At 39.4% G+C, this 24344-nt stretch overlaps 1 protein-coding gene across 1 annotated transcript in view; it reads right to left on the bottom strand.

The window, feature by feature from the left end:
- Nucleotides 1–24344, bottom strand: part of FGD4 (FYVE, RhoGEF and PH domain containing 4) — a 245009-nt gene that overhangs the window by 218808 nt on the left and 1857 nt on the right. The window lies entirely within an intron of this gene.

Genomic DNA, 24344 nt, shown 5'->3' with positions numbered 1-24344 from the left:
GCTGAATTGGCAAAAGTTGTGTGATAGGTATATTTACAACCACCACCAAAAAAAAAAAAAAGCAGCTGCTGAGGCTACTTATGTACAACCAAATACGTCACGGGATTTGGTTTTTTGGTTTGGATGTTTACAGTCATGGTTTCATGGGACATCCCAGTTAATTAGCCTAAAATGTTTAGTGCTTGTGTTCTTTCTTCTAGCTCACTCCTGGGTCTTAAAAACTTGCAAGTGGCCATCCAAGGTCCAACAGTTGGTCTCTATTTGCCTGGAGCAACAGAGAAAGGAGAGTCAGGAATAGGAGGATGAAATTTGGAATGAGCGGCTAATTGCCTCCATGAACAACTGCCTCCTTTGCCATGATACCAGAATTTGATGGTGCCCGGATACCATTACTGAATGTTTTGACCAAAGATTCTATAGAAGAATCCTGATCAAAAGGGAGAAAACGTAGGACAGAATTTTAAATTCTCATGGAATCCAAATTTTTTGGCGCCATGGAGGCTGGACATACCCCCAATACTATTGCCTGAGATCATCTTTAAACCTTAAACCAAAAATGTCCCCTGAAGTTTTCTTTAAACCAAACGATAGCTTAGCTTAACTAGTAAAGAATATCTGCCTTGAGCCTTATGCTCTTTTAAGAACTATTTACATGGAATCAAAGTGATAATACAACTGAAAAGATTAGACAGGAAACTTAGGGGGCAGTAAATTTATGTCAATGGGGGAAGAACAACTGAGAAAGAGGGAGTAGGAATGGTTATACAACTTAAAGAATGCAATCAATGTCATGGAATTGTACATGTAGAAATTGTTGAACTGGTATATGTTCTGCTGTGTGTTTTTTCAAAAACAAAAAATATATATATTTTTAAAAAAGGTCAGAGAAGCCAGCTTGAAAGGGCAGTAACAGAATTGTACCTTATTAGGAAATGATGAGTACATACTCACATAAATGAGTAAATTAAAAGTATGATGATAAACTAGATGTTTACATAGTTTCAAAGTACTTCCCCTCACAGTACTTTTTAATTACAAAGAAATAAAGAGTACTTTTAACTCAGAACTGAAGTCACTCCCGAAGTTCACCCTTCAGCCAAAGATTAGACAGGTCTATAAAATATGAACATTGAGTGGCTAGAGCAAATGGAAGAAATGATGAAGTAAAAGAGCTGAACAGAAGATTACAAAGGGCGGTGTTAGAAGACAAAGTAAAGTATTATAATGACGTGCAAAGACCTGGAGATAGAAAACCAAAAGGAAAAAACACGCTTGGCATTTATCGAGCTGAAAGAACTAAAGAAAAAATTCAAGTCTCGAGTTGTAATTTTGAAGAATTCTGTGGCTACAGTATTAAATGACACAGGAAGCATCAAAAGAAGATGGAAGGAATACACAGTCATTATACCAAAAAGAATTGGTCAATGTTCAACCATTTCAGGTAGCATATGATCAGGAACCGACGGTACTGAAGGAAAAAGTCTAAGCTGTGCTCAAGCCACTGGCAAAAAACAAGGCTCCAGGAATTGACGGAATACCAATTGAGATGTTTCAACAATGGATGCAGGGCTGGAAGTGCTCACTCATCTGTGCCAAGAAATTTGGAAGATAGCTTCCTGGCCAATCCATTGGAAGAGATCCATATTCATGCCTATTCCCAAGAAAGATGAACCAATCGAATGTGGGAATTATTGAACAATATCATTAATATAACACACAAGTAAAATTTTGCTGAAGATCACTCAAAAGCAGCTGCATCGGTACACTGACAGGAAAGAAATTCAAGCTGGATTCAGAAGGGGACGTAGAACAAGGGATATCACTGCTGATGTCAGATAGATCCTGGCTGAAAGCAGAGAATGCCAGAAAGATGTTTACTTGTGTTTTATTGACTACATAAAGCCATTCGACTGCATGGATCATAACAAATTATGGATAACATTGCATAGAATGGGAATTCCAGAACACCTAATTGTGCTCATGAGGAACCTGTACATAGATCAAGAGGTAGCCATTCAAACAGAACAAGGGTATACCATGTGGTTTAAAGTGAAAAATGGTGTGTGTCAGGGCTGTATCCTTTCACCATACTTACTCAGTCTGTACGCTGAGTAAATAATCTGAGAAGCTGGACTACATGAAGAGGAATGGGGCATCAGGATTGGAGGATGATTCATTAACAACCTGCGTTATGCAGATGATACAACCTTGCTTGCTGAAAAAAAAGCAGATTTGAACCACTTACTGATGAAGATCAAAGACCACAGCCTTCAGTACTCATTACACCTCAATATAAAAAAAAAAAAAAATTTTTTTTTTTTTACCTCAATATAAAGAAAACAAAAATCCTCAGAACTGGACCAGTAAACAAAATCATAATAAACAGAGAAAGGATTGAAGTTGTCAAGGTTTTTTATTCTACTTGGATCCATAATCAATATCCATGGAAAAAGCAGCAGTCAAGAAATCAAAAGATGCATTGCATTGGACAATCTGATGCAAAAGATCTTTTTAAAGTATTAAAAAGCAAAGATGTCACCTTGAAGACAAAGGTGCGCCTGACTCAAGCCATGGTGTTTTCAGTAGTGTGGTATGCATGGGAAACCTGGACAATGAATAAAGAAGATAGAAGAAGGACTGACACCTTTGAATTGTGGTATTGGTGAAGAATATTGAATATACCATGGACTGCCAAAAGAACAAACAAATCTTTCTTGGAACAAGTACAGCCAGGATGCTCCTTAAAGCAAGAATGGTGAGGCTATGTCTCACATATTTCGGACATGTTATCAGGACGGATCAGTCCCTGGAGAAGGACATCATGCTTGGTAAAGTACAGAGTCAGTGAAAAAGAGGAAGACCCTCAATGACATGGATTGACACAGTGGCTGCAGCAATGGGCTCAAGCATAACAACAACTGTGAGGATGGTGTAGGACTCGGCAGTGTTTTGTTTTGTTGTACACAGGATTGCTATGAGCCGGAACCGAGTTGACAGCACCTAACCATGACAACAACATGAAACAAATAATAATACATGTGAGGAATGTGCTTCTTAGTTTAATCACATATACAAGACCAAATGGACACCTACCCAAAAGCAAAGACAGGAAGGCATGAAGGGAAAGGAAAATGGACAAAGGGAAATGGGCAACCCGGGTTGGAGAAGGGGAGTGTGTTGACATATCACAAAGATGACAACCAATTTCACAAAACAATTTGTGTATAAATTGTTGAAAGAGAAACTAATTTGCTCTGTAAACTTTCACGTAAAGCACAAGAAGACAAAAAGAAGAAAGGAATACTACAGAGGAGTAGCCTGGTAGGTACTATTAATCAAGAGGTCAAAGGGAAAACCATCAGCAGTGGAACAATTAGAAGCATGAGTTGCTTGATAAAACGTAATCGGAAGAACACAGCATCTGTGATATTCCTGTCAAAGACTCCTAACCTGAATCTAATCACAAGAAAACATCAGACAAACCCAAACTGAAGGCATTCACCAAATAATTGGCCTTTAAACTTCAAAAGTGCCAAGGTCATGAAACCCAAGGAACAATTAGAATCTGTTACAGACTAAGAAATTGAATAGGTTAAGACAACTAAAAGCAATGGGTAATTCTGAGCTGGATCCTTAATCGTTCCTTGAATTCCATTTGCCCCATTACTGATGCTTTTCCCTTCAATCACTTGATTAAATGATGATCCACAGGCAGAAGGTCCTTACATAAGGGGCTTTCTTGAATCTGTATTTAACAAAGAAATTTTATAATAACGTGTTTCATAACTTCAACTCACAGCATAGCCCAAATTCCAGTCACAAATTATGCCTAATTCCCAAAATGACTATTCATCTGACCACATGAGATGTGTAAATTAGTTCCAAAATAACCAATGCATAAAGGCCTATAGATGAAATAAAGTATGTTTCCAACTACCATTTTCAGTACCACAAAAACTACAGATCTTATTCAATATTCTTTTTTTTATATAATTTTTATTGTGCTTTAGGTGAAAGTTTACAAATCAGGTCAGTCTCTCACACAAAAACCCATATACACCTTGCTACACACTCCCAATTACTCTCCCCCTAATGAGACAGCCCACTCCCTCCCTCCACTCTCTCTTTTCATGTCCATTTCACCAGCTTCTAACCCCCTCCACCCTCTCATCTCCCCTCCAGGGAGGAGATGCCAACATTGTCTCAAGTGTCCACCTGATCCAAGAAGCTCACTCCTCACCAGCATCCCTCTCCAACCCATTGCCCAGTCCAATCCAGGTCTGAAGAGTTGGCTTTGGGAATGGTTCCTGTCCTGGGCCAACAGTAGGTCTGGGGGCCATGACCACCAGGGTCCTTCTTTTCTCAGTCAGACAATTAGTCTGGTTTTAAGAGAATTTGGGGTCTGCATCCCACTGCTCTCCTGCTCCGTCAGGGGTTCTCTGTTGTGTTCCCTGTCAGGGCAGTCATCGGTTGTAGCCGGGCACCATCTAGTTCTTCTGGTCTCAGGATGATGTAGTCGCTGGTTCATGTGGCCCTTTCTGTCTTTTGGGCTCGTAATCGCCTTGTGTCCTTGGTGTTCTTCATTTTCCTTTGATCCAGGTGGGTTGAGACCAATCGATGCATCTTAGATGGCTGCTTGCTAGCGTTTAAGACTCCAAGACACCACTCTTCAAAGTGGGATGCAGAATCTTTTCTTAATAGATTTTATTATGCCAGTTGACTTAGACATCCCCTGAAACCATGGTCCCCAGACCCCTGCTACGCTGGCCTTCAAAGCGTTCAGTTTATTCAGGAAACTTCTTTGCTTTTGGTTTAGTCCAATTGTGCTGACCTCCCCTGTATTGTGTGCTGTCTTTCCCTTCACCGAAAGTAGTTCTTATCTACTATCTAATTAGTGAATGCTCCTCTCCCACCCTCCCTCCCTTCCCCCTCTCGTAACCACAAAAGAATGTTTTCTTCTCAGTTTAAACTATTTCTCAAGTTCTTATAATAGTGGTCTTATATAGTATTTGTCCTTTTGCAACTGACTAATTTCACTCAGCATAATGCCTTCCAGGTTCCTCCACGTTATGAAACGTTTCAGATTCCTCACTGTTCTTTATCGATGCGTAGCATTCCATTGTATGAACATACCATAATTTATCCATTCATCCATTGATGGGCACCTTAGTTGCTTCCATCTTTTTGCTATTGTAAACAGTGCTGCAATAAACATGGGTGTGCACTTATCTGTTCGTGTAAAGGCTCTTATTTCTCTAGGATGTATTCCAAGGAGTGGGATTGCTGGATCATATGTATGGTAGTTCTATTTCTAGCTTTTTAATTTATTCAATATTCTTATCACAGAGATTTTTCCTTTAGTCCTTCTCCATATAAAAAGCCATTGTACTAGAGGCAACCCCCAATTTGCAATCTAATCATTCCTAAACAATGGTCAAAAGTTAAACTTATTTAAACCAAACTCAAATTTCCTGAAAACCTATTTACATTACAAAAATAGTAAAATAAAATGAAAATCTCAATATAGGCATTTATAAATATTAAACATGTAAAGACTTATTTTTAAAAGAGTTATGAATACTGTATTCCATTTAGAGGATTTTTTTTTTTCCCCCTGTAAGGACTAGACAGACTGAGATTTCTCTAAACAGAAATCTTTCTTTATTAAATCTCACTATGGCAAGAGCAGGTTTTCCTATCTCTCTAAGGACCTTTGAACCACCTTCACACCCCACTTGTCTCACATTCTTCTATGGCCAATTCACAAGCACACCCAAAAGTCCTCAACTGGTAAAAGGTAGAGGAAGGTACATATCTGCATGGTCGCTTACTCATCACTGACCCTTGCTCTTCTGTCTCAACTTGCTGAGCTCCTGAAAAAGATGTCCTAATAAGTCAAACGTATCTACATAAGAAATTTTAATTCTAGTTTTATTTACAGCATCAATCACCATTCCAAATATTTTGTTAAATAGTTTGGTAGAAAAGCATTTACAAATTTGTTACAAGTTTACAACACCCTTCTTAAAAGGGTGGCAAACATTTCTCCTGAATTCTGAAGTAACGCACCCATTCTTCATCTTATCTTCACCTCATGTCATACCGTGTCATAATTAAGTATTTTGAAGGGAGAAAATTTCTCTGTCAAAAATCACTGCTTGATGCAGAGTTCTGTGGAACTTAACAGGAAAAAAAAAAAAAAAAAAAACAAAGCTTTTTCACCCCAACAGTCAGTCAGCTTGTCAATTTTTTTTAAAATCTCAATTTAGTATGCTATTTGTTCTAGGCCCTTTCGAATAGTGTTCCTTCTTCAAAATTCCATCATAACTGAATGCAAAAAACTCAACTTGAAGGCTGTATCGTTCACTTGTTGATGACTATCAATACTGTGGTAGAATTCTCACCTTCCATGTGGAAGACCCAATTTCTAACCAATGCACCTTATGAGCAGCTACCACCCGTCTGTCAGTGGAGGTCTGGGTGTTGCTATGATGCTAAACAGATTTCAGCAGAGATTCCAGACTAAGACCAACTAAGAAGAAAAGCTTGGGGTTCTACTTCTGAAAATCAGTCAGTGAAAACTCTGTGGGTCACAACGGTCCAATCCACAACCAGTCACAGAGATGGTACAGGACTGTTTTGTTCTGTTGTGCATGGGGTTGCCATGAGTCAAGGGCTGACTGGGACAGCAGCTGACAATTAATACTATGTTCTTCAAGAATACTAGATTTTCTTCTTGACATTCTGTTTATCACAAACCCTTTTGTTAGTCATAATGAAGAGCAAAACTGTGAGAAATATGACAATTTACAAACAAGGACTGAGCCCTGAAGATAATGTCTTTGCTTGAAACTAGCTGGAGACATGAAATGAGCTGAACCACTGACTATTACTACATCCCAGGGCTGATGGTTCAGTGAGCTTTGCTCTTTAACTAGTAGGGACAGAGAGTTTATTTCCAACTAAACCTACCACAAAAACAGAGGACTACTAGCCAACTGTACATAAACAGGGTATCAGCTGCAGTAAATCTCTAAAAGAACTGACGCAGATTATATTTACACAGATGGCAGTGGGCAGAACAATGGCTTGTGATATGTCTGGTTGCCTTATACATTTATCTACCATAAAATAAGTTAACACTACATATAATCTCTCTATCCTTAATAATATTTTACTAAAAAAGAAAAAATCTGCCTAGACATCCACCTGGACTAACAAGCCACCAACCAAAACTAGGTAGCCCATGTGCATGCCTGAGGGAGAAAGAAGAGTGGGTCTCAGCTCCGTATGAAAAGCACTCACTTACTGTTTTCCAGAAGACAGAAGCTCTCACACAGGCTAGTAAGCACTATAGTTCCCAACTGCTTTCCAGGGCTCTGAAGTGATTTAGTTTCTTCTTGTTTAATTAGGAAAAAAAAAAAGATAAGTTTCAACTATTTTGTCTAAAGCACACATCTAGAGACGGGGAGGGGGGAACAACCACCCAGGTTTGTTGTTTAATGACCAGAATGCTATTTCTATTATATTACAGTATTTAGCCTACGACTGAAAAATATTTTAGTTGAAATGCCTAGTAAATAATTAACCCTGCCTTCGTCAATGCCGAACTTTTTTTTTTTTTTTAACATTGTGAATATTCATTACTGAAATAATGGGTGATATAATTCTAAATTTCTTCTACTCCTGATGTCAGGTTGTGAGACATCGCTTCTGTGACTGGCCGGGTCTGCATCTAAAAGCACCCTCCTGCTACCACTTCCCCCCAGATCCATTCGTGAGCCTCTCCTGATTTGACTTTTCATCTGCCATGAGCTCTGAAAACAATTAAAATCAAGTTTATTAAAGAGCTTGTTAAGTGAAGGCTACACGAATAAAGCACAGAGCTCTCAACACTATTTTAACAGCACAGACCATTTCCTTTTCCGGCTTGGGTTTGTTTCCTAAGCGTTACTGTTTTCCCAAGTGTGATCTATGGACGTGCAGTGCTATTTTTGTGGTTAGTTGCTGTCCACTTGGCTCCAGCTCACAGTAACCTTGCATGTAAACATAATGAAACGCTGCTTGATTCTGCGCTGTCGGTTTGTCATACCATGGTGGCTTGTATGTTGCTGTGATGCTGGAAGCGATGCCAATAGTATTTCAAATACCAGCAGGAACACCCATGGCAGACAGCTTTGAGGGACAATTTAGAAGAAAAGCCTGGCAATGTATTCCAAAAACTAGTCAATGAAAACCCAATGGATTGCAACAGAATATCACAGTGCTATTGACAGGAGGGGTGAGTCCCTGGAGAAGGACGTCACGCTTGGCAGAGTACAGGGTCATCGGAAATGAGGAAGACCCTCGATGAGGTGGATTGACACAGTGGCTGCAACAATGAGCTCAAGCATAACAACAATTGTAAGGATGGCTCAGGACTGGGCTGTGTTTCGTTCTGTTGTGCACAGGGTCGCTATAAGTGGGAACCGACTCGACGGCACCTGACAACAACAACAATTGAAGCTAAACCAAACCCATTGTCATTGATTTAATTCTGAATCATGGCAACCCTGTGCGTTACAGAGTAGAACTGAGCTCTGAGCTCCGAGCTCCATAAGGTTTTCTTGGCTGTAATCTGTTACAGTAGCAGATTGCCAAGCCTTTCGCTGCTGAGTAGGTTTGAACTGCCAACCCTTCGGTTAATAGCTGAGCGCAAATTGTTTGCAACACCCAGGAACCTGCAGTCCTTGCACCTTTCTTTTTCATTTTAGAAAATAATAAATTCTCACTTGCTTTGCAGAAACAGATTTGAAAATGTATAGCATATTATTTTCTAGGATGAGAAAGAAGGTGCAAGGACTCATGTCTATATTTCCAGAGTTGGCACTAGAGAAATAACATTATGAAAAAATAAGTTTCAAAGTGACAAAGACTGTATCGGTGGTATATGGAATGGATATGTGATACACAGGAAGATACATGAAATAATGTACAATATTAATACCAGGACTGTGTCTAAAAAAGATATTTCATTTTTAATGAAAATGAAAAGATACTGGTTAAATGCAAAACATCCGAAAGGGTAAAAGAAAATTCATACTACATGTTAATATAGCTTCACTTTGCAAGGTACTAGGAGCAAATGAAAACATCTTTTTATCCGGAATCTACTAGTTCTACCATAGGTATTGATTTAGGAAATAATATTGCAGTCATTATTCCCTGTCCTTCGGCATAGAGAACGTGACCCAGCTGGAGCTGGGCTCACAAGGACACATCAATTGGGCCCTGAGATAAAGACAATAATCTTGGAAAATATCTTTTAGAGAAACTTTCACATAAACCAGAACACAAAAGACATCCCGTTCTTAACTTTTTCTGTTAACATATAGTGAATAGAAATTTGTTGGACCAGTGAAGACCCTCCTGACTATCTTTACTGAAACCTCTATCAATGATCCTTAGGAAAGACAATTCAAAGTTAGGATCACAGTTTCTAGTCAATCTGTGAAAAGGTGAAGCTTTCTATGGTTTTGCCCCTTTGTAATGTTAATATATACTGATGACACTGTAACCTTCCTTGGACTGGGACAGATATGGCTGTGGCAGCATGCTTATATGTTCTCCCATTCTTTGTTTATTCTGTAATGTTCCTTGGACTTGGACACACTTGGCTGTGGCAGCATGCTTGTCTGTTTTCCCATTCTTGCTCATTCTGTAACATTTCCTTGGATTCAGGCAGACATTATCTCTGGCAGCATGCTTGTCCGCTTCCCACTTTTGTCTTTTTGAATACATGCCGAATAAGATTTTCTTTTTGCTTTACTAAACTTTGTGATGTTTTTCCCCTACAACAGTGTCTATTGAAGTTTTGGTAATGGCTACATAAAAGTTTTATCAAACATCCTTAAAAAGGCCTGGGCTAATTCCAATTTAGCCAAGTCAGATACATGCGCACGAACATGCACACACACACACACACACACACACACACATTCTTTCTCTCACACGCAACATGTATACAGCAAAATCTGTGAAAGCCAGAATCTGTGTAAGGCAGAAACCTGTCAGAGAAGAAAAACTCAAACATTTTCCACTAAAACAAGCAATAGAAAAGTGGTAGGGCTGCAGCTGTCAAAGACAGAAAACTTTCAAGACCTGGAAAAACAAGGCAGTCCTATCAAGTTTTGGCTCTCACAGGTTTCCTTGTATTTAACTTGTAGATTAGATTCTTGAGTACTAAATATGTAAATGAAGCCCTGGTGGTGCAGTGGTTAAGAGCTACTGCTGCTAACCAAAAGGTCAGCAGTTCAACTCCACCAAGCAGCTCCTTAGAAACCCTATGGGGCAGTTCTATTCTGTCCCAGGAGGTCACGGTGAGTGGGAATCAACTTGACAGAAACGGGGGGGGGGGGGGGGGGTTTTGTTGTTGTTGTTTTTTAAATATATAAATGGATCAAGCTTTACATGCATTACTTCATTTAATCCTTCACAACACTATTAAAAAAATACTTTCACTATCCTGATTTTATAAAGAAACAGCTTCAGGGAAGGTAAATTACTCTCCCAAAGCTATGAAATGGCAGAAATAGGATTTAAACCCAGGCCTGTGTAACTACCTAACTAGATCTCTCAAGTAGGTCTACCCCATTTAAACAAATAAAGTTACAGAAATTTCTACCATCCACCATTATGTTTGATTTTTTTTTTATCTTGTTAACTACTGTGGCTTTATACAGTCAGTACGTAGACAAAATTCAGTGAAAACACCATATGTTGCCTCAACATTGTGCAGATTTTTGCATCTGAATAAATTCAAACCTTGTTCACAAGTTAATCATGTTCTAAATGTCAGTATCTACAACAGTTTGATCTGATGTTATATATTCCCATCTTCCTAGTATGAACCACTGAAAAGGCAATTAAGTTAATTACATCCCACAAAGAAACCACACAGTGGGCCCAGATGCACAAAAATCCTCTTTTACGTGAAGGAAATGACCTTTCTGAAGAAGACAGTGAAATTAAAGCTTTCTTCTCTAAAAAGGCCAGACTAATTTCTAAAGAGCTAAGAAATTAATTTAGCTTACAAAATTAAAATTATTTTCATGTACATGAAATTTACACATTTGGAGAGGGAAAAAGAAATGATTTTCAATATTCCTGCTGTAAAAAGCTTTTTGTATGCCAACTATTACTGCTCACTTGTTTTACAGTTGCAAGGTAACCAACTTTTCTGTGGGTAAGTGGCGTCTAATGAAAGCTAACACGGTCAGAACAATTACCAGTGTTTAAGATTCTCCTCCATCTTACAAGTTTAGACAGAAAGTTTCAGAATGTCTATTAATTAAAAGCACTGGTAAGGAACGAAGTGTGTAAAGAACCTTAGAAAAACAAAGGAAAGGGCCCAGCTTGTTATGTAATTCAGCCCTAAACATATTATCAAATAGCCAATCCCTTTGTTTTGCCAAAGGACTTTTTTCATTACTTATCTCCCAAACCCATGACAGAGATTTCTAGAGACGTATTTCTGCCAGGTGCTCCTTGGAAACTCTATGGCGCAGTTCTACTCTGTCCTATAGGGTCGCTATGAGTCGGAAACGACTCGACGGCAGTGGGTTTGGTTTTTTTTTTTATTTAGACCCAAAGAAACAATGCTGATGTAACTAACTTCAATAGCTATTAGAGGATGTTTTGTTACACAAAACAGATATACTTCTGAAAGTTATAGTTAACGCACTTTTAAATTGAATCATCTCTCAGATGTATCAAAAAACCAAACCAAGCCAAACCAGGTGCCATTGAGTCGATTCCAACTCAGAGAGATCCTCCATCCTGCAGGATGGAGCACCTTTTGGTTAGCAGCCGTATCTCTTAACCACTACACCACCTGGGTTTCCCAAATATATCAAGGAAACTTAAAGGAATCCTTTTTGGAAAAATAAAGAGTAATGAAAACCTTAAGGCGGTCAGGAGGTAATCAGGCTTGTGTGTAAACTAGGACTGGCATAAAATAAGCACCTTGAAAATGTATCACTCAATACAGGATTTCATTCACTCCATTCATTCATCCATTCAGTTAGTATTTACTGACATCTAATACGAGGCAAGAATTCTTCTAGGGGTTGGAGATACAGCAGGGAACAAGACAGGTAAAGTCACTACACTCATGATGCTAACATAAAGGTTTATCTTCATGTTAAGGTGATGTACCAAATTACTATAGGAGGTGATAAACAAAGTCTCTGTATAAATAGCTTTCAATTTTATGAATCGCAGGCCTCACACCAACTCTTGTCACTACCTTATTCTTAAGGCAGTTTGATTCCGTGCTCAGATTCCACCTGTTCCTATCAAAACAGCAGCCCATGTCTCTACTGCTGCTGCCATCAATGTTCACGTGCAAAAGGCCCAGGCCTAGTACCCACCTCTATGTCTGTCTTGTGCTCACCTTCACCACCCACCCCCAAATATACCTCACTCCCTCTTCTGTCGCATAGGCCAGTCACTGGAATAAGCTCCCAGCCCAAGGCTGGCAGTCTCCCTCCTGGGAATCCTGAGTGTACCCTGCCTTTGGTAAAGAGAATACAACTGACAAAAACTCCTGCTCTTGTGGAGTTTAGCATATGTGTGGGAGGGAAGGGGTGAAGAAAATAAGTAAAACAGACTTAGTGATAAGTGTTGTGAAGAAAAAGTGAGGAAGGGAGTATGTAACTGGGGATTTCCAAATTTAAATAAGAAGGCCTTATTAAGAAGGGGCATTTAAGACTTAATTTTCAGTATTAACTTTTAGAAATTGAAAGAAGGTTTTCAAGCTCTGGAAATTTTATTAGTTAAGCTTTTCAGATCTACACTAAAAGGTTGAGCCACTTAACACAGGAGCAAATAGAAAATATTAGAAGGAAAACATTAATAAAGGTGTTATGGATTGAATTGTGTCCCCCCCAAAATATGTGTCAATTTGGTTAGGCCATGATTCCCAGTATTGTGTGGTTGTCCTCCATTTTTTCTTGTAATTTTATGTTAAAAAGATTAGGGTGGGACTGTAATACCACCCTTACTCAGGTCACCTCCCTGATCCAGCATGAAGGGAGTTTACCTGGGGTGTGGCCTGCACCACCTTTTCTCTCTCAAGAGATAAACAGAAAGGGAAGTTAGCAGAGAGATGAGGACCTCATATGACCAAGAATGCAGTGCCAGGAGCAGAGTGCATCCTTTGGACCCTGAGGTCCCTGCGCCTGAGAAGCCCCTCAGCCAGGCAGAGATTGAGGACAAGGACCTTCCTTAAGAGCCGACAGAGAGAGAAAGCCTTCCCCTGGAACTAAAAAAAAAACTGACACCTTGAATTTGGACTTTTTGCCTGCTTTACTGTGAAGAAATAAATTTCTTTGTTAAAACCACCCACTTATGGTTTTTCTGTTATAGCAGCACTAGATGACTAAAACAAAAGGGAAATTATATTCTAAATCTACTGGGGGGGTTGTGAATAAAGAAAAACAAGCAGATATGAAGTATAAAGCATCTCCAAAAGTCTATAACAACGTCTTTTTTCTAAGTCACCACAGCATGTGCAATAACTGGTAAAGGTAAAGAACTGGCTTTGAGACCAAAAGCAAGGAATGACAATAAAAATCTCCCTCACAGATTTTAAAAAAATATAAATAGCAGTGGAAACCAGGAATCTATGCCAGAAATAGACCACTAACAAAAGACCTGAAGGAATGAATATACTCTGAAATAAGGACTTTTAATGTGTCAGTGCTATACAATTTTCCTGAAGTTTACAGAGACTAACTACCATCAGTAAGACCATGAGAAAGAGAAGTATCTCACCCCAGCCCTGCTGGCTCACCGGGAAGCTTTAATGACTAAATGACACTGAAGATGGGGTTCTGTGAATAACTTTACTTTTCCATTTCTATGTTCTACCTCCCCAATGCCCACAATATTGCTATAGCAAATCTCCAGGTTAACAAAATACACAGTTTTGGTCCCTCGGTTCCAAAACTTGGAAAAGGCGTTCACTCTCAATGAAAATGAGCTTATACTGGGCACCATGCTGACTTCTGAACAATGAATACCATGATCAGCAGTTTCCTCCTTGCTTCCTCCTGACTCCTTCTCTTCCCCTTCTATTCACTGTTTTCACAGCAGGCAGCCTATTTACCACTTTCTGTAAAAGAGCTAAAGAGGTGCTCTAATTATCACACCAGTCAGTTCTCCATTCTGTAGCTAGTCTTGTGAGTTCTTCCACATTGGATAGCATCTTTGGGCAATACAGCTTACGCCCCTTTTATTGCACTAAGATGTTAAAAACAAGAGTAAATATATATATATATGCTACACGTAACTATTAGTTAATTAGAAAAATTAAAGTGGTTTCCCAACATATACCAATAACCTGTTGCTGTTGAGTCAATTCCAACTCATAGCGACCCTTCAGGACAGAGAACTGCTCTATACCTTTTCCAAAGAACACCTGGTGGATTTGAACTGCCAACCTTTTGGTTAGCAGACGTACTTCTTAATCCCTACTCCACCAGGGTTTCCACATACACCAAAAGGATGACTATATTGATACTACCTACCTCAATGCACTCTGAGGTCAAAACGTATCACAGTGTTATAAAGGATGCCGGGAATAATCAGAATTGCTAAACTAGCAGGGATATAGAGATCATCTAATCTGTTACATCTCAAGGAGAATGAAGCATACTATTCTCACACCTTCCCAATACATTTCCAAACAAAACTGATACACATTGCTTATGGGAGCATGTGAATGTGTAGACAGAGAAGGAAAGCTGGAAACCACTGATGTTAAACCGTGTAGTTTGCAAGTTGGGATTACAGGTCAGAAAAGGTCACATCTGATATCTAGTCTCTACAGCACAGCCACTAAATCATCTGGCTTCTCCTTGACCGTCCTCACTAATAAGGAACTCATGACCACTGGATGAACCCAATTTCCATTTTCTGACAGTGTTGATTATTGCAAAATTCTTTATGTTGAACCAAAATGTGCCAACTAGTTTGGGGCTCTTCCATTCACTCAATAGTTATTAAGCCCTTAAGTGGGCTTTGAGGGGGCCATAAGGGGTGGTGGATTACTACAGAGTTAGAGACTGGCAGGGCTAATACAGTGAAGAAACACGAAGAAATTTAGGTTGTTGGCAAAAGTGAAAGCAAGGGAATTTTCTTCTAGGAGGCAGACTAGAAATAGTTGGGGTGAGCCAGGAGAGGGCTGACCTCTGGTCCTGGCCAGGAGACATGTGGGTCATGGAAGACGAGCAATTGCCTGTGAAGTCACCACGATACCAGTGCTTTGGGGAGAAAGCCAGGCTTCAGTCAGGGAGCAAGACAGAGGGTGGTTCTGTGATGAAATTCAGGCTTTAGAGAAGTTTTCCAACATCAAAGGGGGCTCGGACACAGAAGAAAAGACTGAAGGAGATCAGCAGCAGAAGGCAGCTTTGGCAGGGACTAAGGAACAAACAAACCCACTGCAGTCAAGTCGATTTCCGACTCATAGCAACCCTATAGGCCAGAGTAGAACTGCCCCATAGAGTTTCCAAGGAGCGCCTGGTGGATTTGAACTGCCGACCTCTTGGTTAGCAGCCATAGCACTTAACCACTATACCACCAGGGTTTCCGGACTGAGGAAAAGAGGAAGGCTAAGGGGAAAGGAGTTGGAAAGACACATGTCACGAAGAGCTTACATCTCGGCAGTGATTTGTGCTCAGCAGGTGCCTGGTACCTTATAAATAACCAATCACCACTCAGTAAGACAAGTGGTAGATGAGACATAAGCAAAAAATGCCAAAAGGACCTCAGACTATGAGGACAGTGCCTATGCTATTCCCAAAAAAATTACTGAAAAATAGCAATTACTATTCCAGGCACCGTTCTAAGCCTTTTAAGAATATTAACTCGTTTTATTCTCCCAGCAACTCCATGACATGGGTAATATTAATATCCCCATTTTATAGATGAATAAACTGAGTCAAAAAGAGGTTAAGTGTTTTGCCCAAAGTCACCCAGCTAATTAGTAGTAGAGAAGGAATCAAACCCAGGCATTCTAACTTCAGAGCTCACACTTTAAGCCACCATAGCATATTCCTCTCTCCTTGACTTCTAGGGGCCCTAACAAACCCTAGCAGCATAGTGTTAAGTGATATAGCTGCTAACCAAAAAGTCAGCAGTTTGAATCCACCAGGAGCTCCTTGGAAACTCTATGGGGCAGTTCTGCTCTGGCCAATAGGGTTGCTATGAGTTGGAATCAACTTCATGGCAACGGGTTTTTTTTTTTTTTTGGTTTAACACAGTGCGTGGTCCACAATAGACATTCAAATATCTTTTGAAGGAATGAAAGACCCCTGGCTTAATAGGATAAAAAAAAGAGATGCATCATAGGAGGTGAACTTTGTAATGAAGGATGCACGATATAGAAAACACAGAAATACTCCTTGGCTTAGGACTCTGAATGGAACTTGGAAGTGAAATTGTTTTTCAACCTGGTATGGATTTCTTGCTGCTTCAACCAGATGCATAAACCAGCAGCCACAGACTCAGGGTGGCCGTGAAGGCCAGGTCAAATGTTCAGTCTTCTCTAAAGCTGAGGTAGCAGAGTCAAAAGTGTGCTGTCTGCTGAACCACAACCACTCAGATCATTCCTCTTAAACCCAACCCTTCCTTATGTTCTGTTATTATGCATCTAAATTCCTCTTCTATGATGGGAGTTACTCAAGGTCAAGGTGTTTGGATTTCCAACACTGCTTAGCATATTGGGGTCATCAATGACAGCAGTAAGGCAGCATGATTTAGGAAAAAATGTTACACGTTCATCAACTTTCTGCAGAGGAAACAAAGAACTTTTTATAAGCTTTATTTTTGTATTGAGGGTTTTAAACCAGTACTTTAAACAGAATTTGACAATAATCTAATTTGCTAACTTCCCATACATTAAACTTCATTGCTCTTGTAATCATAAACGACAGCCCCTCAGTATTTTTCAGGTGGAGTATAATTCATTTGGTTCTGTACACTTATTTTTCCCCTCCTAAATACACCAACTGACATATACTTTAAAAACAGAAATACACTGATTGTAAAAATCCTTGCACTTTTTAAGGCTACTATTAACCCATGGCCTAACACAAAATCCTGCCCGAGGCCCCAGGGAAAGCTCCAGTCTTGCAGAGCAGGCTGGGTTGTTTGCAACAAGGCCGTATCTCATCTTGGTGCAGTCCTAGAATTGCAGCAGCTCCCTAGTTTCCACAAATGCTGCAAACTGGTGACCTTGAGAGTTTAATTCCAGTGAACGAGTGTGTGTGTAAAAGGGGCACGGCAGCTGGGTTTGTTTTCACTCTGCTCCTGCTTAAGCAATAAAAATACAGTAATAATACACAGTATGTGGTACTAATGTCCACACTGTCAACTCCAAGTCGAGAACAGATGACTAATTCTAGGCAATGCCCTGCCAATGATTCCAAATTTATTCCTGAAAACAAACACACACGATTTTTGAAGTGTGACCAATGCATGACCATTGTTGTTGATAGCTGCCATCAAGTTGGCTCCGACTCATGATGACCTTACATATAATAGAACAAAACGTTGCCTGGTCCTGTATCAGTTCATGATCATTGGTACCAGACTCTATGTATACCACGTTTTTCCTTTACATACATACCTATGATAAAGTTTAATTTATAAATTAAGCACGGTAAGAGATTAATAACAATAACTAGTAATAAAATAGAAGCACTTTATGGCTTCTCTTTGGCATATCCAAATTGCCAGCATCCCTATTCTTGCACTTTGGAGCCATTTTAAGTAAAAATAAGGATTACTTGAACCATAAGCACTGCCGACGGCAGCTGACAGCGGGTAATGGAAACCGCAGAAACGAAACTGTGGATGAGGGGGGACTACTGTGTTGTTGCAGCGGCTGCGTAAATCCATCCCATTGAGGGTTTCTCTCATTTTCACTGACCCTCTAGTTTATCAAACATGATGTCTTTTTCTAGTAATTGGTCTTTCCTGATGACGTGGCCAAAGTAAATGCATGACTAGTCCAGCTTTAATAATTAAAATAATATTAAACATTTACATGAATTGTAAAAGGTGTATCTCTGTGCTTTGTGAGGAGTTACTGGTAAAGTTTAACTGAATAAAATAACCAAAGTCACTAAGGTTATCAATTTTGAATAGAGAATATATCAATACTGACATCAACAATAGGGAAGCCATGGAAGGTTTCTATGAGAAGGACATTATCCATATCCAGATTTAAGAAAATTGATGTAGAGTAGATAGCAATATTGCTGGTGAGAGAAAAACCAAAACTAAACTCATTGCTTTCATGTCAATTCTGGCTCGTAGAAAAGAGAACTGCCTGCCTCATAGGGTTTCCAAGGCTGTTAATCTTTATGGAAGCAGCCTGCCACATCTTCCTCCCATCGAGTGGCTGGGGGGTTCAAACCGCCAACCTTTCAGCTAGCAGGCGAGTGCTTAACCCCTGTGCCACCAGAGTCCCTTGCTGGTGAGAGAAGTGGGCTTGAAATAAAGCAGTGGCCACCACCAGATGAAGTGTTAACTGAAGTTTATTAAAGTCTTAAGTGTTAATTTGCTTTGCTGGAGCAAATCTTGGTTGTCTGTGCTCAAAACCAAACCCAATGCCATCAAGTCAATTCCAACTCAGAGACTCTATAGGATAGAGTAGAGCTACCCAACAGGGTTTCCAGGGCTGTAATTTTAATGGAAGCAGGCTGCCACATCCTTCTCCCAAGGAGCTGTCAGTAGGTTCAAACCACCAATCTTTTGCTCAAGACCAAAGTGGGATTTACCCAGGTTTGAGAACAAACAGTAGTTCGGGAGCCTGGTCATGCATCATAATCACCTGGGATTTTGTTAAAAATACAGCTTCTCTAACCCTACCACTGGAGATTCCGAGTCATCACATCTAGGGCAATCTGGGAATTTTTAATTAGCTCTTAAGTAATTCTGCTACAGCCAGTAGAATGGCCTTCAGAAACCTGCCAGATATCAGAATTACCTGTGTTACTTTTTAAAACTATAGATTCAAAAGCTCCTGTCAAAACCTACTGAATCCCACACTACTACTGTATCCAGGGAAACCCTGGTGGCGTAGTGGTTAAGAGTTCAGCTGCTAATCAAAAGGTCGGCAGTCTGAATCCACTAAGTGCCCCTTGGAAACCCTATTGGGCAGTTATACTCTGTCCTACAGGGTCACTATGAGTTGGAATCAACTCCATGGCAACAGGGTTTTTTACCATATCAATAAAGTTAAATGGATCATGTTTGAATCCTTTTTCAATCAATTTTCTAGCAAATGCATGTTGAAAAGAATTTCAATATAGTCCTAACTAGACCAGGATGAAATCCAAGGGCAGGTACCCTGGAAGTTGAGAAGCTGTGGCCTCAGGCTGACCCCAACCACTAGGAAACTAAGACACTCTCTGAAGGACTCTGCAAGAGGCCATCTTCAAGCAGCTTCTAAGAAACATTAAGGATATTGATGTACATCCTCATTTTATTATAAATCCTTAAATAAATTATTTGTTTAGATCATTGTCTAAAAATGATTCCAATAATATTGAGGATTGCTTTCTTTTTCTGAAAAGCATACATTCATTAGTGTTACAAATATTAGCCTAACATATATGACATTTTGTTATTGCTTTGCGCTTTACCTTTCAAAGCCCTGTGAAACTTAAGAGCTAGTATTACAAGTATGCCTCTGTCACTTACTAGTTTGTAGGGCATTACAGTTAGAATTTTTCAAACTTGGTTTACTTCTAAAATGATAATAATACCATCTATCTTGAAGGGCTGCCATAAAAATAAGAATTGGAAATAATATACAGATAGTCCTGGTTCAGAGCCAGCATTCAATAGTAATTACTCTTACTGCTCTTACCCAAATTTTCACCCCTCCTTCCAAAAACAAAGATGAAATTAGTCCTCAGGATATTGAAGTAGGAGTTGAAAATGTATGTATTCCAAACAAGGTGAAAACTGGGAACAGGAACTACTTACAGAAATCTTACAAAGTATATAAAGTGAAAAGCCCTTCACTGCAAAGCACCCGGGTGCTGAATAAATTACAACGAATAAACCTGTAAGTGTACTCTGAGGTCGTAAGAAAATAAAGGAGGTCCACAGTGGCTAAAAGAAAGAAGAAAAAAAAAATTGTAAACCTGAGTGGATGATCTAACTTGTAAACCCATGCTGCCCTGTGCAAAGCCATTCCCAGGAACCTAGAGCTCCAACGACTAAGGACTAGGGCTTGTGCAATAAATAAGAATAGAACCTGAGGCCCCCCAGCACTACTGCCTCACCCTGGAAGAAGCTACAAGTTTTTTAAAATGGTGGCCTGGGAAACATCTGCTTTCTGTCAAAGCAAACTGATGAGAAAAATCTGTGGAACAATGCCAAGGTTAAGACGAAAAATTAACAACAAACGATGATTTTTTTGTCAAGCAAGCCTGAGTTCAACTTTGTATCACCTTCAAGTCAGGGAAATGCCTGGCCAAAAAATCAAAGAGGAGGCAGAAACAAACACATATTTTCTCCAGAAAAGCATCCTCAATACAGGCTCTTCAGGATTCCCAAAACACTAAGGAATGAGCCCCCCTGAATGGGAGTCAGGGGAAACAACATTCCATAGAGACACTATCCTGCCCTGCCCCTGCCCCAAGGGCTTCGGATATTCAGATTACGTTCAGGAAATAAAGGAAAGGCACAGAAAATGCTGGACCAAAAAAAGCATAAAATAAAAAAAAAAAAATAAAATAAGATGGTATAAATAAATACAAGCATATCAGTAGTTATATAAATGGACTAAGCTCACCGAAGTCACACTATCAGACTTAACAATGTTTAACCTGTTTATAATACAGCAGATCTAAAAACATACCCGCACAGGGAGACTGAAAATAAAGGGACAAAAGACAAAAAATACCACGCAAATACTAGTTTAAAAAAAGATGGGATAGCTAAATTAATATCGGACAAATTAGACTTTTAGACAAAAACAACTAAGAATGAGGACTATGACATAACAATAAAAGCCCCAATCATCAAGAAGTTATAACAATCTTAAATGTAAATGTTGTCGTTGTTAGTTACTGTTCAGTTGGTTCCGACTCATAGTGACCCTATGTACAACAGAAAGAAACGAAATTCATTGGATGTAAATTTAAATACATCCAAAAAAAAAAAAAGCCTCAAAAACATAAAGCAGAAGTCGATAGGACTATAGGGGAAAACGGAAAAATCCATAACAACAGTGGGACTTTAACAGTGCTCTCAATTAATAAACAGAGAAAAAATAGCAAAGATATATAGATATTATCACAGTTAGCTGATTTAAAAAACCCTACACAGCAGTGTGCATGAAAAGCAATAACCCATCAACAAATTAAATTTAACCCAGAGACTGCAAGGTTGGATTGCCTCAACACAGAGGTCTCATTTAATAGTGTGAAAAAAGGCAAGTTACATAAGAATACATATACTTCCATAAATTTTAAAACAGACAAAACTAAAAAAACTATATTGCTTAGGAATACATATGTAGTAGAGCTGAACAAAAAACAAAGTAATAACAAACTTCAGAATAGTGGGCGCTTTTGTGGGTAAAAAAAAGGTAAAACTGGGGAAAGAAATACCAGTAGGGGGTACCAGAGATTTTACCAATATTTTCTTTTCGTGTGTGTGTTATGGAATAAATTGCATCCCCCTTCAAAAAAAAAAAAAAAGATGTGTTGGAACCCTAACCCTGTATCAGTGGATGCAATCCTAATGGAAATAGAGCTCTTTGTTATGTTAACGACACCATATCAGTGTAAGGTGTGTCATAAACCTAATAACTTTGGAGATATAAAAAAAGCAGATGAGGCACAGAGACAAGCAAGCACAAACTGGGGAAGACAGAAGCACAGGTGAGGATCGCCAGGGAACCTAGGAACACCAGGGTTAGAGACACTGTGACAAGCAGCTTCCCCCAGAGTGGGCCAAGAGAGCGCCTTCCCCTAGAGCCTGTGCCAAGTTTAGACTTCTAGCTCCCAAGCTATGAGAAAATAAATGTCTGTTTGTTAAAGCCACCCACGTGTGGTATTTCTGTTACGGCATCACTAAGAAACTAAGACAGTATGTATATACACACACACACACACAAAAAAACAAAAACCTGTTGTGAGCAAGTAGATTCCAACTCACAGTAACCTTATAGGACAGAGTAGAACTACCCACCCCATGAGGGTTTCCAAGGAGCGGCTGGTGGATTTGACCTGCTCACCTTTTGGTTAGCAGTCAAGCTTTTAACCACTGCGTCACCAGGGCTCCACACACACGCGCATATATAAATTTTATATACATATACACTTATGTACATCATATTCCTTTGAATGTATGATTTTTTGGTAAGAGAAAAGACACTTTTGAAAGATGACTTCTGGACTTTTAAACTGTAATTCACAGGACCACAATAGTCAAAACACTCCCCTTCTGTGCCTAAAGACCGTCTGGTGTCTGTACTCACACAACACTTTCATCTGCTTGCTTAGGACGAGGTCTAATGAAGATGCCTCATTTCCCAAAGAAAGATCACAGGCTGCATAACGTGAAGTGTGGTGAAAGTACTGCCTTGGAAGCCAGGCACGCCTGAGTTTGAATCCTGGCTAACCAATTACCAGTTTATGATTCTGCAAAAGTTAAACACCTGTGTCCCTATTTTTTCAGCTATAAAACGGGCATAATACTAACTACCTAGTAGGACTGTTGTGACATAAATTGATACATATACGTATTTGTGTGTGTATCACATAACAGTTACCAGAATGCAATATGTGTTTAAAAAATAGTAGCCATTATGAACACCATTGAAGGAGGGCATTTATTCGCTTATTCCTTCATTCAACAAGTATTTATAGAGTGCCACCTATGTGCCAATCCTAGTGCCAGACTCTTGGGACGCTGCAGTTTGCTACTCTCTAGCATTTATTGAGTGCTTGTTTTGTGTCAGACAGCTACCTATATAAACTTGCTTGATCCTCCCAACTGTCTTATAATATAAGCACTGTTATCTCCATCGTCCAGATGAAAAAATGAGACTTGTTCCAATTTGCACAGTTAGTGATAGAAAAGGGATTAGGAACTTGGGTGCTATGTGATCCCCAAGTCTATGTCTTAATTATCTTCTCTGCTTCATCTAGATGAGGAGCTTCACACTTGGTATATATGGAAGATGGGAGTAGGCAGGCCTTATTTTCATTATTTTTTGGTCAAAATGCACAGAACTCTAAATTTCATAAGTTTCATAACCAAAGAACATGGTCCACATCACTCAGTTGAATTCTCTGCAAAGTTCTTGACCCCTGTTTTTGTTCCTTCTTTTTTAATAGGGAAAGCAACATATCAGTTGAGTAACAGCCACTCTGTATTAGGTTTAAATTTTGTGGTTTTTGTGAATTTGTGCTTCCTGGGAATTTAATTTAAATCTGGTTTACTTTTTGATGGGGGAGGATACAATGTACACATAACGATAGTTCAATGAGCCTTAATAGGGAGGAAGAGTTGATTCAAAGCAGGAAGCACTATCTGAAAATTGAACACGACGTGCTCACCCAGTAGCTGAAGACTACATACCAAGACACTAGATCATTCTCCAACAGATGCTATAGATCCCATTATAGGAAAGGGACCAACGCTACCTATGAAGACACAGTACTTTTCAACTCTGAAAATAAGAGCAGCAATAACTTAAGGGTTTCAGGCAGTGAACAGTATCAAGACAATGTAAAAGCCCTAGAAAAGTTACTGTTAGGATTTCATCAAAAAAAGAAAGGTTTTTTTGGGTGCTCTTTGAATCAGAAAAGAATAGAAAAGGAAAAAAGGAATCTTCCTTCTATAAGCACAGCCACCTTGTAGAAATGACTTACAGACTGGAACAGCTCCACTCCCCCTACTTCTCGTAGGCCACCACTTCATCTTCTGTTCACCTACTCGAAGCGTTTGAAATTAAGCCAAGGTGATTTTTTATAAAACAATGATGCAAAGAATTTGGATTCCATTGCCCTCAATCTGAAAACAAACCAAAACCAAACTCCTTGCTGTTGAATTGATTCCAACACACAGCGACCCCACAGGACAGAGTAGAACTCCCCTGCTCCACAGGGTTTCCAAGGCTGTAATCTTTTTTTTTTTTTAATCTTTTTTTTAATCTTTATGGAAGCTGACTGCTATATCTTTCTCCCTCGGAGTGGATGGTAGGTTCAAACCACTGACCTTTGTGTTAACAGCTGAGGGCTAAACCACTGCGCCACAAGGACTCCTAATAA

This window comes from Elephas maximus, chromosome 4 (genome assembly GCF_024166365.1).
Source record: "Elephas maximus indicus isolate mEleMax1 chromosome 4, mEleMax1 primary haplotype, whole genome shotgun sequence".
Lineage (NCBI taxonomy): Eukaryota > Metazoa > Chordata > Mammalia > Proboscidea > Elephantidae > Elephas > Elephas maximus.
This window is presented reverse-complemented; position numbering and strand designations above follow the sequence as displayed.